This window comes from Pristiophorus japonicus, chromosome 12, assembly GCF_044704955.1.
Source record: "Pristiophorus japonicus isolate sPriJap1 chromosome 12, sPriJap1.hap1, whole genome shotgun sequence".
Classification (NCBI taxonomy): domain Eukaryota; kingdom Metazoa; phylum Chordata; class Chondrichthyes; family Pristiophoridae; genus Pristiophorus; species Pristiophorus japonicus.
Window position 1 is genome coordinate 190,175,728 of NC_091988.1, and position 15,590 is coordinate 190,191,317.

Sequence of the window (15,590 nt, forward strand, 5' to 3'; positions counted from 1 at the left end):
GTGGATTCAGCTCCACTTACCCGCCCGCTCCCCGTAACCCTTAATTCCCTTATTGGTTAAAAATCTATCTATCTGTGATTCGAATGCATTCAATGAGCTAGCCTCAACTGCTTCCTTGGGCAGAGAATTCCACAGATTCACAACCCTCTGGGAGAAGAAATTCCTTCTCAACTCGGTTTTAAATTGGCTCCCCCGTATTTTGAGGCTATGCCCCCTAGTTCTAGTCTCCCCGACCAGTGGAAACAACCTTTCTGCCTCTATCTTGTCTATCCCTTTCATTATTTTAAATGTTTCTATAAGATCACCCCTCATCCTTCTGAACTCCAACGAGTAAAGACCCAGTCTACTCAATTATCATCATAAGGTAACCCCCTCAGCTCAGGAATCAGCCTAGTGAATCGTCTCTGTACCCCCTCCAAAGCCAGTATATCCTTCCTCAAGTAAGGTGACCAAAACTGAACGCAGTACTCCAGGTGCGGCCTCACCAATACCCTATACAGTTGCAGCAGGACCTCCCTGCTTTTGTACTCCATCCCTCTCGCAATGAAGGCCAACATTCCATTCGCCTTCCTGATTACCTGCTGCACCTGCAAACTAACTTTTTGGGATTCATGCACAAGGACGAGAGGTGGCCAACGGAGGGACTGGAGTGCATCATCACGCCCGGCAACCAAATTTTAATTTGATTTTACGTTTTAAAGTTTAATTTGTTTTAATTGCCGGTGCTTTTAGTGTCCCCCTCTCCTTTTATAGGGGGCACTGGAAAAAGGAAAAAATTTGATTTTAGTGCCCCAAAAAAAAAAGGGGCCTTGTAAATGTCTGGTGTGTCATCCAGGTCGGGTGGCACGGATACATGTTTTATGTTTTGCAGGTAGACTCTAAAAGAGTTTCATGCACAAGGACCACCAGGTCCCTCTGCACCGTAGCATGTTATAATTTCTTCCCATTCAAATAATATTCCCTTTTACTGTTTTATTCCCCAAGGTGGATGACCTCACACTTTCCGACATTGTATTCCATCTGCCAAACCTTAGCCCATTCGCTCAACCTATCTAAATCTCTTTGCAGCCTCTCTGTGTCCTCTAAGCTTTGTGACATCTGCAAATTTTGTTACACTACACTCTGTCCCCTCTTAGAAACATAGAAACATAGAAAATAGGTGCAGGAGTAGGCCATTCGGCCCTTCTAGCCTGCACCGCCATTCAATGAGTTCATGGCTGAACATTCAACTTCAGTACCCCATTCCTGCTTTCTCGCCATACCCCTTGATCCCCCTAGTAGTAAGGACCTCATCTAACTACTTTTTGAATATATTTAGTGAATTGGCCTCAACAACTTTCTGTGGTAGAGAATTCCACAGGTTCACCACTCTCTGGGTGAAGAAGTTCCTCCGCATCTCGGTCCTAAATGGCTTACCCCTTATCCTTAGACTGTGACCTCTGGTTCTGGACTTCCCCAACATTGGGAACATTCTTCCTGCATCTAACCTGTCTAACCCCGTCAGAATTTTAAATGTTTCTATGAGGTCCCCTCTCATTCTTCTGAACTCCAGTGAATACAAGCCCAGTTGATCCAGTCTTTCTTGATAGGTCAGTCCCGCCATCCCGGGAATCAGTCTGGTGAACCTTCGCTGCACTCCCTCAATAGCAAGAATGTCCTTCCTCAGGTTAGGAGACCAAAACTGTACACAATACTCCAGGTGTGGCCTCACCAATGCCCTGTACAACTGTAGCAACATCTCCCTGCCCCTGTACTCAAATCCCCTTGCTATGAAGGCCAACATGCCATTTGCTTTCTTAACCGCCTGCTGCACCTGCATGCCAACCTTCAATGACTGATGTACCATGACACCCAGGTCTCTTTGCACCTCCCCTTTTCCTAATCTGTCACCATTCAGATAATAGTCTGTCTCTCTGTTTTTACCACCAAAGTGGATAACCTCATATTTATCCACATTATACTTCATCTGCCATGCATTTGCCCACTCACCTAACCTATCCAAGTCGCTCTGCAGCCTCACAGCATCCTCCTCGCAGCTCACACTGCCACCCAACTTAGTGTCATCCGCAAATTTGGAGATACTACATTTAATCCCCTCATCTAAATCATTAATGTACAGTGTAAACAGCTGGGGCCCCAGCACAGAACCTTGCGGTACCCCACTAGTCACTGCCTGCCATTCTGAAAAGTACCCATTTACTCCTACTCTTTGCTTCCTGTCTGACAACCAGTTCTCAATCCATGTCAGTACACTACCCCCAATCCCATGTGCTCTAACTTTGCACATCAATCTCTTGTGTGGGACCTTGTCGAACGCCTTCCAGGTTATCTATGTATATTGTAAACAGTTGTGGTCCCAGCACCGATCCCTGTGGCACACCACAAACCACCGATTTCCAACCCGAAAAAGGACCCATTTATCCCGACTCTCTGATTTCTGTTAGCCAACCAATTCTCTATCCATGCTAATACATTTCCTCTGACTCTGCGTACCTTTATCTTCTGCAGTAACCTTTTGTGTGGCACCTTATCGAATGCCTTTTGAAAATCTAAATACACCACATCCATCGGTACACCTCTATCCACCATGCTCGTTATATCCTCAAAGAATTCCAGTAAATTAGTTAAACATGATTTCCCTTTCATGAATCTATGCTGCATCTGCTTGATTGCACTATTCCTATCTAGATGTCCCGCTATTTCTTCCTTAATGATAGTTTCAAGCATTTTCCCCATTACAGATGTTAAACTAACCGGCCTATAGTTACCTGCCTTTTGTCTGCCCCCTTTTTTAAACAGGGGCGTTACATTAGCTGCTTTCCAATCCGCTGGTACCTCCCCAGAGTCCAGAGAATTTTGGTAGATTCTAACGAATGCACCTGCTATAACTTCCGCCATCTCTTTTAATACCCTGGGATGCATTTCATCAGGACCAGGGGACTTGTCTACCTCGAGTCCCATTAGCCTGTCCAGCACTACCCCCCTAGTGATGGTGATTGTCTCAAGGTCCTCCCTTCCCACATTCCTGTGACCAGCAATTTTTGGCATGGTTTTTGTGTCTTCCACTGTGAAGACTGAAGCAAAATAATTGTTTAAGGTCTCGGCTATTTCCACATTTCCCATTATTAAATCCCCCTTCTCATCTTCTAAGGGACCAACATTTACTTTAGTCACTCTTTTCCATTTTATATATCTGTAAAAGCTTTTACTATCCGTTTTTATGTTTTGCGCAAGTTTACCTTCGTAATCTCTCTTTCCTTTCTTTATTGCTTTCCTAGTCATTCTTTGCTGTCGTTTAAAATTTTCCCAATCTTCTATTTTCCCACTAACCTTGGCCACCTTATACGCATTGGTTTTTAATTTGATACTCTCCTTTATTTCCTTGGTTATCCACGGCTGGTTATCCCTTCTCTTACCGCCCTTCTTTTTCACTGGAATATATTTTTGTTGAGCACTATGAAAGAGCTCCTTTAAAAGTCCTCCACTGTTCCTCAATTGTGCCACCGTTTAGTCTGTGTTTCCAGTCTACTTTAGCCAACTCTGCCCTCATCCCACTGTAGTCCCCTTTGTTTAAGCATATTACGCTCGTTTGGGACACTACTTCCTCACCCTCAATCTGTATTACAAATTCAACTATACTGTGATCACTTATTCCGAGAGGATCTTTTACTAGGAGATCGTTTATTATTCCTGTCTCATTACATAGGACCAGATCTAAGATAGCTTGCTCCCTTGTAGGTTCTGTAACATACTGTTCTAAGAAACAATCCTGTATGCATTCTATGAATTCCTCCTCCAGGCTACCCCGTGCGATTTGATTTGACCAATCGATATGTCGGTTAAAATCCCCAATGATTACTGCCGTTCCTTATTCCCTTGATTATTGCCCGCCCCACCGTGAAGTTATTATTTGGGGGCCTATAAACTACGCCCACCAGTGACTTTTTCCCCTTACTATCTCTAATCTCCACCCACAATGATTCAACATTTTGTTAATTAGAGCCAATATCGTCTCTCACAACTGCCCTGATATCATCCTTTATTAACAGAGCTACCCCACCTCCTTTCCCTTCTTGTCTATCTTTCCGAATCGTCAGATACCCCTGTGTGTTTAATTCCCAGTCTTGGCCACCCTGCAACCACGTTTCTGTAATGGCCACCAAATCATACCCATTTGTAATGATTTGTGCCGTCAACTCATTTACTTTATTTCGAATGCTGCGTGCGTTTAGGTAGAGTGTTTTAATACTAGTTTTCAAACCATGGTTTTTAGTTTTGACCCCTCCTGCAGCCCCTTTATATTCAGTGGTCCTTTTTGTTTTTTGCCTTGGGTTTCTCTACCCTCCACTTTTACTCATCTCCTTTCTGTCTTTTGCTTTGGTCTCCTTTTTGTTTCCCTCTGTCTCCCTGCATTGATTAGGAAAAGGGGAGGTGCAAAGAGACCTGGGTGTCATGGTACATCAGTCATTGAAGGTTGGCATGCAGGTGCAGCAGGCGGTTAAGAAAGCAAATGGCATGTTGGCCTTCATAGCAAGGGGATTTGAGTACAGGGGCAGGGAGGTGTTGCTACAGTTGTACAGGGCATTGGTGAGGCCACACCTGGAGTATTGTGTACAGTTTTGGTCTCCTAACCTGAGGAAGGACATTCTTGCTATTGAGGGAGTGCAGCGAAGGTTCACCAGACTGATTCCCGGGATGGCGGGACTGACCTATCAAGAAAGACTGGATCAACTGGGCTTGTATTCACTGGAGTTCAGAAGAATGAGAGGGGACCTCATAGAAACATTTAAAATTCTGACGGGGTTAGACAGGTTAGATGCAGGAAAAATGTTCCCAATGTTGGGGAAGTCCAGAACCAGAGGTCACAGTCTAAGGATAAGGGGTAAGCCATTTAGGACCGAGAGGCGGAGGAACTTCTTCACCCAGAGAGTGGTGAACCTGTGGAATTCTCTACCACAGAAAGTTGTTGAGGCCAATTCACTAAATATATTCAAAAAGGAGTTAGATGAGGTCCTTACTACTAGGGGGATCAAGGGGTATGGCGAGAAAGCAGGAATGGGGTACTGAAGTTGAATGTTCAGCCATGAACTCATTGAATGGCGGTGCAGGCTAGAAGGGCCGAATGGCCTACTCCTGCACCTATTTTCTATGTTTCTATGTTTCCCATCCCCCTGCCATATTAGTTTAGCTCCTCCCCAACAGCACTAGCAAACACTCCCCCTAGGACATTGGTTCCAGTCCTGCCTAGGTGCAGACCGTCCGGTTTGTACTGGTCCCACCTCCCCCAGAACCTGTTCCAATGCCCCAGGAATTTGAATCCCTCCCTGTTGCACCACTGCTCAAACCACATATTCATCTGAGCTATCCTGCGATTTCTACTCTGACTAGCACGTGGCACTGGTAGCAATCCTGAGATTACTACTTTTGAGGTCCTACGTTTTAATTTAGCTCCTAGCTCCTTAAATGCGTCTCATAGGACCTCATCCCTTTTTTTACCTATATCGTTGGTGCCAATGTGCACCACGACAACTGGCTGTTCACCCTCCCTTTTCAGAATGTCCTGCACCCGCTCCGAGACATCCTTGACCCTTGCGCCAGGGAGGCAACATACCATCCTGGAGTCTCGTTTGCGGCTGCAGAAACGCCTATCTATTCCCCTTACAATCGAATCCCCTATCACTATCACTATCTCCCACTCTTTTTCCTGCCCTCCTGTGCAGCAGAGCAAGCCACGGTGCCATGAACTCCCCTGATGAGTCATCCCCCTCAACAGTACTCAAAAAATTGCAGCAATCCCAAGGGCAGTCTGGCCGACAACAACAACTTGTATTTATATAGCGCCTTTAATGTAGTGAAATGTTCCAAGTCGCTTCACAGGAATATTATGAAACAAAAAATTTGATACTGAGCCACATAAGGAGAAATTAGGGCAGTGAGGTATGTTTTAAGGAACGTCGTGAAGATTAGGAAAAGGGAAGGTGCAACGAGACCTGGGTGTCATGGTACATCAGTCATTGAAGGTTAGCATGCAGGTACAGCAGGCGGTTAAGAAAGCAAATGGCATGTTGGCCTTCATAGCGAGGGGATTTGAATACAGGGGCAGGGAGGTGTTGCTACAGTTGTACAGGGCCTTGGTGAGGCCACACCTGGAGTATTGTGTACAGTTTTGGTCTCCTAACCTGAGGAAGGACATTCTTGCTATTGAGGGAGTGCAGCGAAGGTTCACCAGACTGATTCCCGGGATGGCGGGACTGACCTATCAAGAAAGACTGGATCAACTGGGCTTGTATTCACTGGAGTTCAGAAGAATGAGAGGGGATCTCATAGAAACGTTTAAAATTCTGACGGGTTTAGACAGGTTAGATGCAGGAAGAATGTTCCCAATGTTGGGGAAATCCAGAACCAGGGGTTTCTGAGGATAAGGGGTAAGCCATTTAGGACCGAGATGCGGAGAAACTTCTTCACCCAGAGAGTGGTGAACCTGTGGAATTCTCTACCACAGAAAGTAGTTGAGGCCAATTCACTAAATATATTCAAAAGGGAGTTAGATGAAGTCCTTACTACTCGGGGGATCAAGGGTTATGGCGAGAAAGCAGGAAGGGGGTACTGAAGTTTCATGTTCAGCCATGAACTCATTGAATGGCGGTGCAGGCTAGAAGGGCTGAATGGCCTGCTCCTGCACCTATTTTCTATGTTTCTATGAAAGAGAGAAAGAGAGGTGGAGAGGTTTATGCAGCGAGTTCCAGAGCTTGGGGCTTTGGCAACAGAAGCACGTCCACCAATGGTTGAGCAATCATAATCAGGGATGCCCAAGAGGGCAGAATTAGAGGAGCGTAGATATCTCAGAAAGGGGAGGGGTGGGTGCTGGAAGAGATTACAGAGATGGGGAGGGGCAAGACCATGGAGGGATTTGAAAACCAGGATGAGAATTTTGAAATTAAGGCATTGTTTAACCGGGGACCAATGTCGGTCAGTAAGCACGGGGGTGATGGGTGAGTGGGACTTGGTGTGAGTTAGGCCTAGATCAGCTGAAGCCGATTTCTGGGCCTTAAACGTCCAGCTGCATCACCAAGCTTGCCAGATTTGCTGCGGCTGAACACCGGGAAGACCCTTTTCATTTTTAAAACCGGGTCTTCATTGAAACGGGTCTGGTGCAATATGAAAACAGCTCAACTCACTGAGGGATTGAATCTGAGACCTTCTCAGTACCACACACCACATTGTCCTTAGTCAGAGTACCCTTTCAATAAAATATTATCAGTCAATACTTGCTCTCGTGTCCAGCCTCCCACCTTGGACCCTCCATAAACTTGCGTTTATTCAAAACTCTACTGCCTGTGTCCTAACTCGCACCAAGTCCCGTTCACCCATCACCCCTGTGCTCGCTGACCTACATTGGCTCCCGGTCCGGCAACTCTTTTTTAAAAACAAAAGTTCACATCTTTGTTTTCAAATCCCTCCACGGCACCACCCCCCCCCCCCCCCCCCCAATCTCTCTAATCTCCTCCAGCTCTACAACCCTCCGAGATCTCTGCGCTCTTCCAATTCTGGCCTCTTGAGCATCCCCGATTTTCATCGCTCCATGATTGGCAGCCATGCCTTCAGCTGCCTCGGCCTTGAACTCTGCAATTACCTCCCTAAACCTCTCCGGGTCTCTGCCGCTCTCCAATGTTCCCTGTGAGGCCGCACAGCGCTCCAGGGATCCCGCGCAGCCAGCCTTGCAGTGTAAAAAGGCTGCATGCGCGGTATTTTGAAAGCCCCTTAAAGAGGCTGCGCAGCGCCCAAAAAATTAGAGGGAACATTGCTCCTCTCTCTCTCCTCCATTCAGACGCTCACTAAAACCTTTTGGTCACCTGTCCTAATATCTCCTTGTGTAGCTCGGTGTCATATTCTGTGTGATAGCGCTCCGGTGACCTGCCTTGGAATGTTTTCCTACGATTAAGGTGCTATATAAATGCAAGTTGTTTTACTTGGTTGTCTTGTCACTCCTGCATCACTGGGCCATAATCCTCCCTTTGTTTTGTCAATGGAAAAACATAAGCTATCTTAGCAAATTAACTTTTGAAATCTCGCCTTGTTTAAATGTTGGTTGCTAGCTTATTGACGAGATTGACATAACCCGTACAAGTTGTACGTATACATGGTACATTTTTTTTTGTTTTGTTTGCAACCAGCGGTGTCTGTGATCCTCATGACTTCACACGAACAATGAAGCGGACTGAACAAAGTGCAGTTTATGGTGAGCTTTCCAACAGGCGTCCAGTAACTCTTCATTATCGGATCTCATTTGAATATTCTGGGGAGGTTGGGGGCAGGGGGGTGGATCTCGCTTGGCAGTAGGTGGTTATGCCAGCCGTCGTGTTGGGTCATGTTTGGGAACGCACACAGTGAAGGTGGGCGGGCTCTTTCCTGGTAAAATAGTCTCGTTGCCTCGACTCTTGGGAGCCTGGCTGGGGCGTCAGCTCCAGCGAACATGTTGGGAAGGAAGCCACAAGCTTTTTTTTTTTTTGGATCAGACCATTACCCAGTTCCCAACGAAACCTACCCGGGGATTTCGAGGCTCTCGCTTTTATTTTCCCATTTTAAACAGACGATTGGTTATGAAACTCTCTGCTGCAACATGATGTTACACGACACTGTTCATTTAAAATGAGAATTGGCAATTCTATTTAAAGGCTGACCTATTTACAATTATCTAAACTATCTCCATCCACTGGTGCATTTTCCCCTGCCCCCAACGCCCCACCCCACCCCAACCTGGACTGCACTGTTGGGACATATTCTGCCGAAAGGAAAATTCTCCTTCCTCCCCTCAAACCCCATTCCATCTGTCGTTTTGACAGGAGCTTTGGTCTGGCTGCCTGTGATCGAGCTCAGGGCAGATTGCTAGAGGCTCTGAGGTTGCTATTAATACCACATTGCCCAGCTTGTAGTGGGGATTTTAATTGCCCCTCTCCCCTCCGCCATCTGACACCCTTTGTCTTGCGGTGGGGGGAAATGCAGGAGAGATTTTAGTCAAGGGTAGCATTTACCCCCATGTCGTGCAGTTTATAAACACAGTACACTGACAGGCTGGCTGAGGTTCCATCAATACAAGAAAGGCTTGCATTTATATAGCGCCTTTCATGACTATCAGATGTCTCAAAGCGCTTTACAGCCAATTAAGTACTTTTGGACTGTTGTAATGTGGGAAACGTGGCAGCCAATTTGCGCACAGCAGGCTCTCACAAACAGCAAGTAATAATGACCAGATAATCTGTTTTTGTTATGTTGATTAAGGGATAAATATTGGCCAGGACATCGGAGATAACTCTCCTGCTCTTCTTTGAAATAATGTCATGGGATCTTTTACGTCCACCTGAGAGAGCAGACGGGGCCTCGGTTTAATGTCTCCTCCGAAAGACTGCACCTCCGACAGTGCAGCACTCCCTCAGCACAGCACTGGAGTGTCGGCCTAGATTTTTGTGCTCAAAGTCCCTGGAGTGGGACCAGAACACACAACCTTCTGACCTAGTGAAGAACTGGTCTTTGCATCAGTGTTTTGTAATTGAGATTAACCTGTTTGATTCATTTATTTAAGCACATTGCTGAGGAGTTTGGCTATATTATAGTCATTCCAAAGCTTTTAGAGTATAAGGTCGTCTATAAGGATTACTCTCCCATTTGCTTGACACCATTGTTTTATGTTTCATAAGTGAACTGAGAAAGGGAAGAATTTGTTTATTTTTTTTGTCAGTAAGTCCTTGAGGGGTGACCCGATAGAAGTCTTTAAGATTATGAAAGGGTTTGATAGGGTAGATATAGAGAAGATTTTTCCACTTGTGGGGGAGACCATAACGAGGGGCCATAAATATGAGATAGTCACTAATAAATCCAATATGGAATTCAGGCACTAGTTAGAATGTCATCCTCAACTCCAGGGGGCCGCCTAAGAAGAAGAGAATGTGGAACTCGCTACGACAGGAAGTAGTTGAGGCGGATAGCATAGATGCATTTAAGGGGAAGCTGGATAAACAAATGAGGGAGAAAGGAATAGAAGGATATGTTGATGGGGTTAGATGAAGAGGGGTGGGAGGAGGCTCGTTTGGAGCATAAAGACCGGCACGGACCTGTTGGGCCGAATGGCTTGTTTCTGTGCTGTAAGTACTATGTAACCCTTTCTCTTTCTTTAGTAATTGTCTATATCTAGTCTCACCACCCCACCCTCTCCCCTTCCCAAACATAAATGATTAACTTGCAACCTCGAGCCGATGGAGTGTTAAACTTGTTTTTCTTGTAATAAAGACCTGGGACCAGAGTAGCGACTGAGGGAATGCTGCCTTGTACGAACGAGGCGTTCTACAGCTAAAATGTTGAGCTCTGCCCCCCACCCCCGCCTCCCTTTCTGTCTGATCCGCTGGTTGTTGAAAGATCCCACGGCACTCCTGTGATGCGCCTTGGGACATTTTAACGATGTTAAAGGTGCTTCTAGAAATGCAAGTTTTTATACGAAGAAGAGCAGGGGAGTTCTTGCCTGGGCTTGGTCTCCACCAATAACACCAAAGTTACTTGGCTATTAGTTGCATTTAAAACCAGAAAAAGCTGCAAACGCTCAACGGGTCAGGCTGCATCTGTGGAGAAAGAAACCGAATTAACGTTGCAGGTCGTTGACCCTTCGTCAGAACATCAAACATTAAATTGCATTGATGTTTGTGGGATATTGCTGGCTCATTGTGCCTGCTGGGTTTGTCTGCGTAACAGCAATTACTCCATTGCAAAAAGCACGCATCATGTGGTGCCCTTATATAAATGTGAGTATTTCTGCTGCGATGGTAATATGAGTATCATCCCTTGTGTTAAATATGAAATGGTGGTTTGGTCAACTTGTTGTCTTCGTGAGTTGCGCTAACCTGCTGTTGTCCTTTTGTGAGCCAGTCTTTTTTGTCAGGATTTGTTTTTTTAAATTTTGTCCGTGGTTTGAAGCTGAGTTTTGTATCCTGCGATCCTCAAATTAATTTATTTTCATCAAAATTAAACAGGTTTTTATTTTTTAAAAGGGATGTTTTGTAAGGCATCAACAACAACAACAACTTGTATTTATATGGCGCCTTTAACGTAGTAAAGTTTCACAGGAGCATAATCAAACAAAATTTGACACCAAGCCACATCAGGAGATATTACGGCAGTGAGCTTGGTCAAAAAGGCAAGTTTTAAGGAGCGTCTTAAAGGAGGAAGAGAGGTTTAGCGAGGGAATTCCAGAGCTTAGGGCCATGGCAGTTGAAGGCATGGCCACAAATGGTGGAGTGAAATAAATTGGCGATGCTCAAGAGGCCAGAATTGGAGGCCAATATCAGCCTTGGCATAGTGTCACCTCCAAGTTAGAAGGTTGCGTGTTTGAGACAATTGAGCACAGAATTCAGGCTGACACCTCAGTGCAGTGCTGAGGGAGCACTGCACTGTCAGAGGTGCCATCTTTTGGATGAAACATTAAACCGAAGCCCTGTCTACCCCCTCAGCTGGATGTAAAAGATCCCATGTCATCAAAGAAGAACAGGATACATCTCCACAGTGTCCTGGCCAATATTTATCCCTCAACCAACATGTGATTGCACTGGAAACATAGAAAATAGATGCAGGAGTAGGCCATTTGACCCTTCGAGCCTGCACCACCATTCAGTAAGATCATGGCTGATCATTCACCTCAGTAACCCTTTCCTGCTTTCTCTCCATACCTCTTGATCCCTTTAGCCGTGAGGGCCATATCTAACTCTCTCTTGAATATATCCAATGAACTGGCATCAACAACTCTCTGCGATAGGGAATTCCACAGGTTAACATCTCACTGAGTGAAGAAGTTTCTCCTCATCTCAGTCTTAAATGGCTTATCCCTTATCCTTAGACTATGTCCCCTGGTTCTGGACTTCCCCAACATCGGGAACATTCTTCCTGCATCTATCCTGTCCAGTCCCATCAGAATTTTATATGTTTCTATGAGATCCCCTCTCATTCTTCTAAACTCCAGTAAATACAGGCCCAGTCGATCCAGTCTCTCCTCATATGTCAGTCCTGCCATCCCGGGAATCAGTCTGGTGAATCGTCGCTGACCTCCCTCAATAGCAAGAACGTCCTTCCTCAGATTAGGAAACCAAAATTGAACACAATATTCCAGGTGAGGCCTCACCAAGGCTCTGTACAACTGCAGTAAGACCTCCCTACTCCTATACTCAAATTCCCTAGCTATGAAGGCTAACATACCATTTGCCGCCTTCACCGCCTGCTGAACCTGCATGGAGAGTGTACAGAGGAGATTTACGAGGCTGTTGCCAGGACAGGTGAATTTTAGTTACGTTGAAAGATTGGATAGGTTGGAGTTGTTTTCTGTGGAACAGACCAGGCTGAGGGGAGACTTGATTGAGGCCTATAAAATTATGAGGGGCCTAGATAGAGTGGAGAGGAAGGACCTATTTCCCTCAGCAGAGAGGTCAATAACTAGGGGGCATAGATTTAAAGTAATTGGTTGAAGGATTAGATGGAAGTTGAGGAGAATTTTTTTTATTTAGCTGGAGGGTGGTGAGGGTCTGGAACTCACTGACTGAAAGGATGATAGAGGCACAAACCGTCATCACATTTATAAAGTACTTGGATGTGCACCTGAATTGCCGTAACCTACAGGGCTACAGGAAAGTGGGATTAGGCTGGATAGCTCCTTTTTTGTGGCCGGCACAGACACGATAGGCCAAATGGCCTCCTTCTGTGCTGCAAATTTCTATGATTTCTAAGATCACTAAAACAGATTATCCGGTTGTTTATCTCATTGTTGTTTGTGGGAGCTTGTGCGCAAACCGGCTGCCGCGATTCCGACATTACAACAGATATGCTTCAAATTGGAAGTTAAGTGCTTTGCAATGTCATGAGGTTGTGAAAGGCGCTACATAAATGCAAGTTCTTTCATGCTAACTAGGACATCTGTTCCTTCAGCTTTCATCATTAGTTATTGTTGTGCATCTTGTATAGATGTGTCTAGGAATACAGAAACATTGGTTAAAGAAAGTAAAAGTCAATTCGGTGGCAATATTTACAATGATTAGCAAACACACATGTCTGACATATCCAGGCTTAAGAGGACGGAGTGCGAAACCTTCCCTCGAGCATCTGTGGAAGATGCAATGCAATTGACTACTAGGAGGAACACGAGTAGCCCTGAGGAGAACCTTTGCCTCTCTTCATTGCCTCTTCGCAATATCATGGCTGAGTTTGATGACATCGCTCTCCACCCCTCCTTAATGGTGAATGGTGGAGACCAGTCTGTATTCCGCCATTCCACAGAGCACCATGTTGGAACTTTGCTCCTGGGATGTGGGCATCGCTGGCAAGGCCGGCATTTATCGCCCATCCCTAATTGCCCCTTGAGAAGGTGGTGGTGAGCCGCCGCCTTGAACCACTGCAGTCCGTGCGGTGAAAGTACTCCCACAGTGCTGTTGGAGAGGGAGTTCCAGGATTTTGACCCAGCGACGATGAAGGAACGGCGATGTATTTCCAAGTCAGGATGGTGTGTGACTTGGAGGGGAATTTGCAGGTGATGGTGTTGCCTTGCGCCTGCTGCTCTTGTCCTTCAAGGTGGTAGAGGTCGTGGGTTTGAGAGGTGCTGCTGAAGAAACCGTGGCGAGTTGCTGCAGTGCACTTGTTATCTTACTCTATCGCTGCTTAGTCCTGCCCATATTCATTCCCTTTTATAATAGAAGTGGGTTTTGAGAGGAAAGCACCTTTCTTCAAAGTGTGCAGTTAAAAATCTCAAAAAAAACATCTGATTTAACCAGGAAGAGGTCTGAACAGAATGACTTGTGCCACAATGCACAGAATGCGGTATTTAATGCAGTGCGGGAAAGGAAGCTCCCATGTTTAGCAGAGCTGGTGCAGTACTGATGTAAAGAGCTGTTATTTACTGACTGATTTATTGCAGTAATGCTGCTTAGATAATAAGCTTCAACAATTTTGTCTGCAAATCTGGGTGAATCCACCTGTCATCTATTTTCATCCCCCCACTCCCCAAACAGACACACAGCGATCACACTAGTCCATTTCTTTCCTGTTGTTTCTATGCTGCTCTGATTTGCTAATGGAGAGAGCTGTTGGCTGGGAGGGAGGGGAGAGAGACGGAAGCTGACAAATAGGGATTGTTTCTGTTGCAACCGGAATGCTCTCGAGTCTCTTCCTGGGCGTAGGGTCAGTTATTTGGCCAGTTCTGAAGGGGTTGGCGGGGGTGGGGAGAGAGAGATATAAAGACATAACTTCAGGCGATAGATTGTTACGTTGCAGCAAGTTGAAAGATGCAATTTTAAGATCGCGATAACCAAACCTCGCCCAATACTGCGTACCCTGCAGGACGTCCTCACTGCAGCACTCTGAGATGAAGTTAAAGGGGAAGCCGTTCCACCTGAATTTCCCCAGCCATAATCCGAAGTGTGCAGTAAACGCTTCATTGCAGTTCGTAAAATGTGAAAGGGAAGTGTATTCAACTGAAGTGATGCGTGATACCAAATGTTCCAAAAGGAAATACCGATGCATTAATATTCCTCAGTTGTTTAAAGAGCAGTTTTCACTTATTGCTGTGCCTCTCAGTTGCCCTTCACAACTCTGTTCCAACTCCTGTAACATGCCAATTAGGAGGTTGAAATCAAATTAATAAAAGGACCCCCTTTTCAAAGAGGCACAGACAATAAACTCCAAGGCAGAGGAAACTTATCAAAATAAATCATCATTTTTCTCTCCTGGTGCTGACTATGCACTCCTGTCCCTCGGAAGCTGACCGGTCGCGGAATGCCTCAAGCGGACACAGCGTGCTCCCTCTTCCCGGACACGCGGACGCAGATATAGCCGGGGAGGAGGCAGTCAGTCTGGCCGAACGACCCCCTCGACCGCGCACAGCCTGAGCCTGTGGAAGGCCCAGGAGAAGTCCCTCGAGGAGGTCCTCCGACCTGCTCTCCCCTTGGTGCAGACTCTTGCCTATAATTGTGCAGGTCACCATTGACCAGAAACTTAACTGGACCAGCCACATAAATACTGTGGCAACAAGAGCAGGTCAGAGGCTGGGTATTCTGCGGCGAGTGACTCACCGCCTGACTCCCCAAAGTCTTTCCACCATCTACAAGGCACAAGTCAGGAGTGTGATGGAATACTCTCCACTTGGCTGGATGAGTGCAGCACCAACAACACTGAAGAAGCTCGACACCATCCAGGACAAAGCAGCCCCCTTGATTAACACCCATCCACCACCTTCAACATTCACTCCCTCCACCACCGGCGCACCGTGGCTGCAGTGTGCACCATCTACAAGGTGCACTGCAGCAACTCGCCAAGGCTTTTTCGGCAGCACCTCCCAAACCTGCGACCACTACCACCTAGAAGGACAAGGGCAGCAGGCGCATGGGAAAACCATCACCTGCAAGTTCCCCTCCAAGTTACACACCATCCTGTCTTGGAAATATATCGCCGTTCCTTCATCGTCGCTGGGTCAAAATCCTAGAACTCCCTAACAGCACTGTGGGAGTACCTTCACCACACGGACTGCAGCGGTTCAAGAAGGCGGCTCACCACCACCTTCTCAAGGGTAA

At 46.2% G+C, this 15,590-nt stretch overlaps 1 protein-coding gene across 6 annotated transcripts in view; it reads left to right on the forward strand.

Moving 5' to 3' along the window:
- zhx3b (zinc fingers and homeoboxes 3b) overlaps positions 1 to 15,590 on the forward strand; it is an 86,970-nt gene that overhangs the window by 14,941 nt on the left and 56,439 nt on the right. For 2 of the 6 annotated variants that reach the window (XM_070896332.1, XM_070896327.1), the window contains one exon: positions 8,175 to 8,239. The exons of the other annotated variants lie outside the window; for them this stretch is intronic. The gene's annotated coding sequence lies outside the window, so the exon portion shown is untranslated. The remainder of the gene's footprint in view (positions 1 to 8,174; positions 8,240 to 15,590) is intronic. 6 annotated transcript variants of the gene reach the window in all.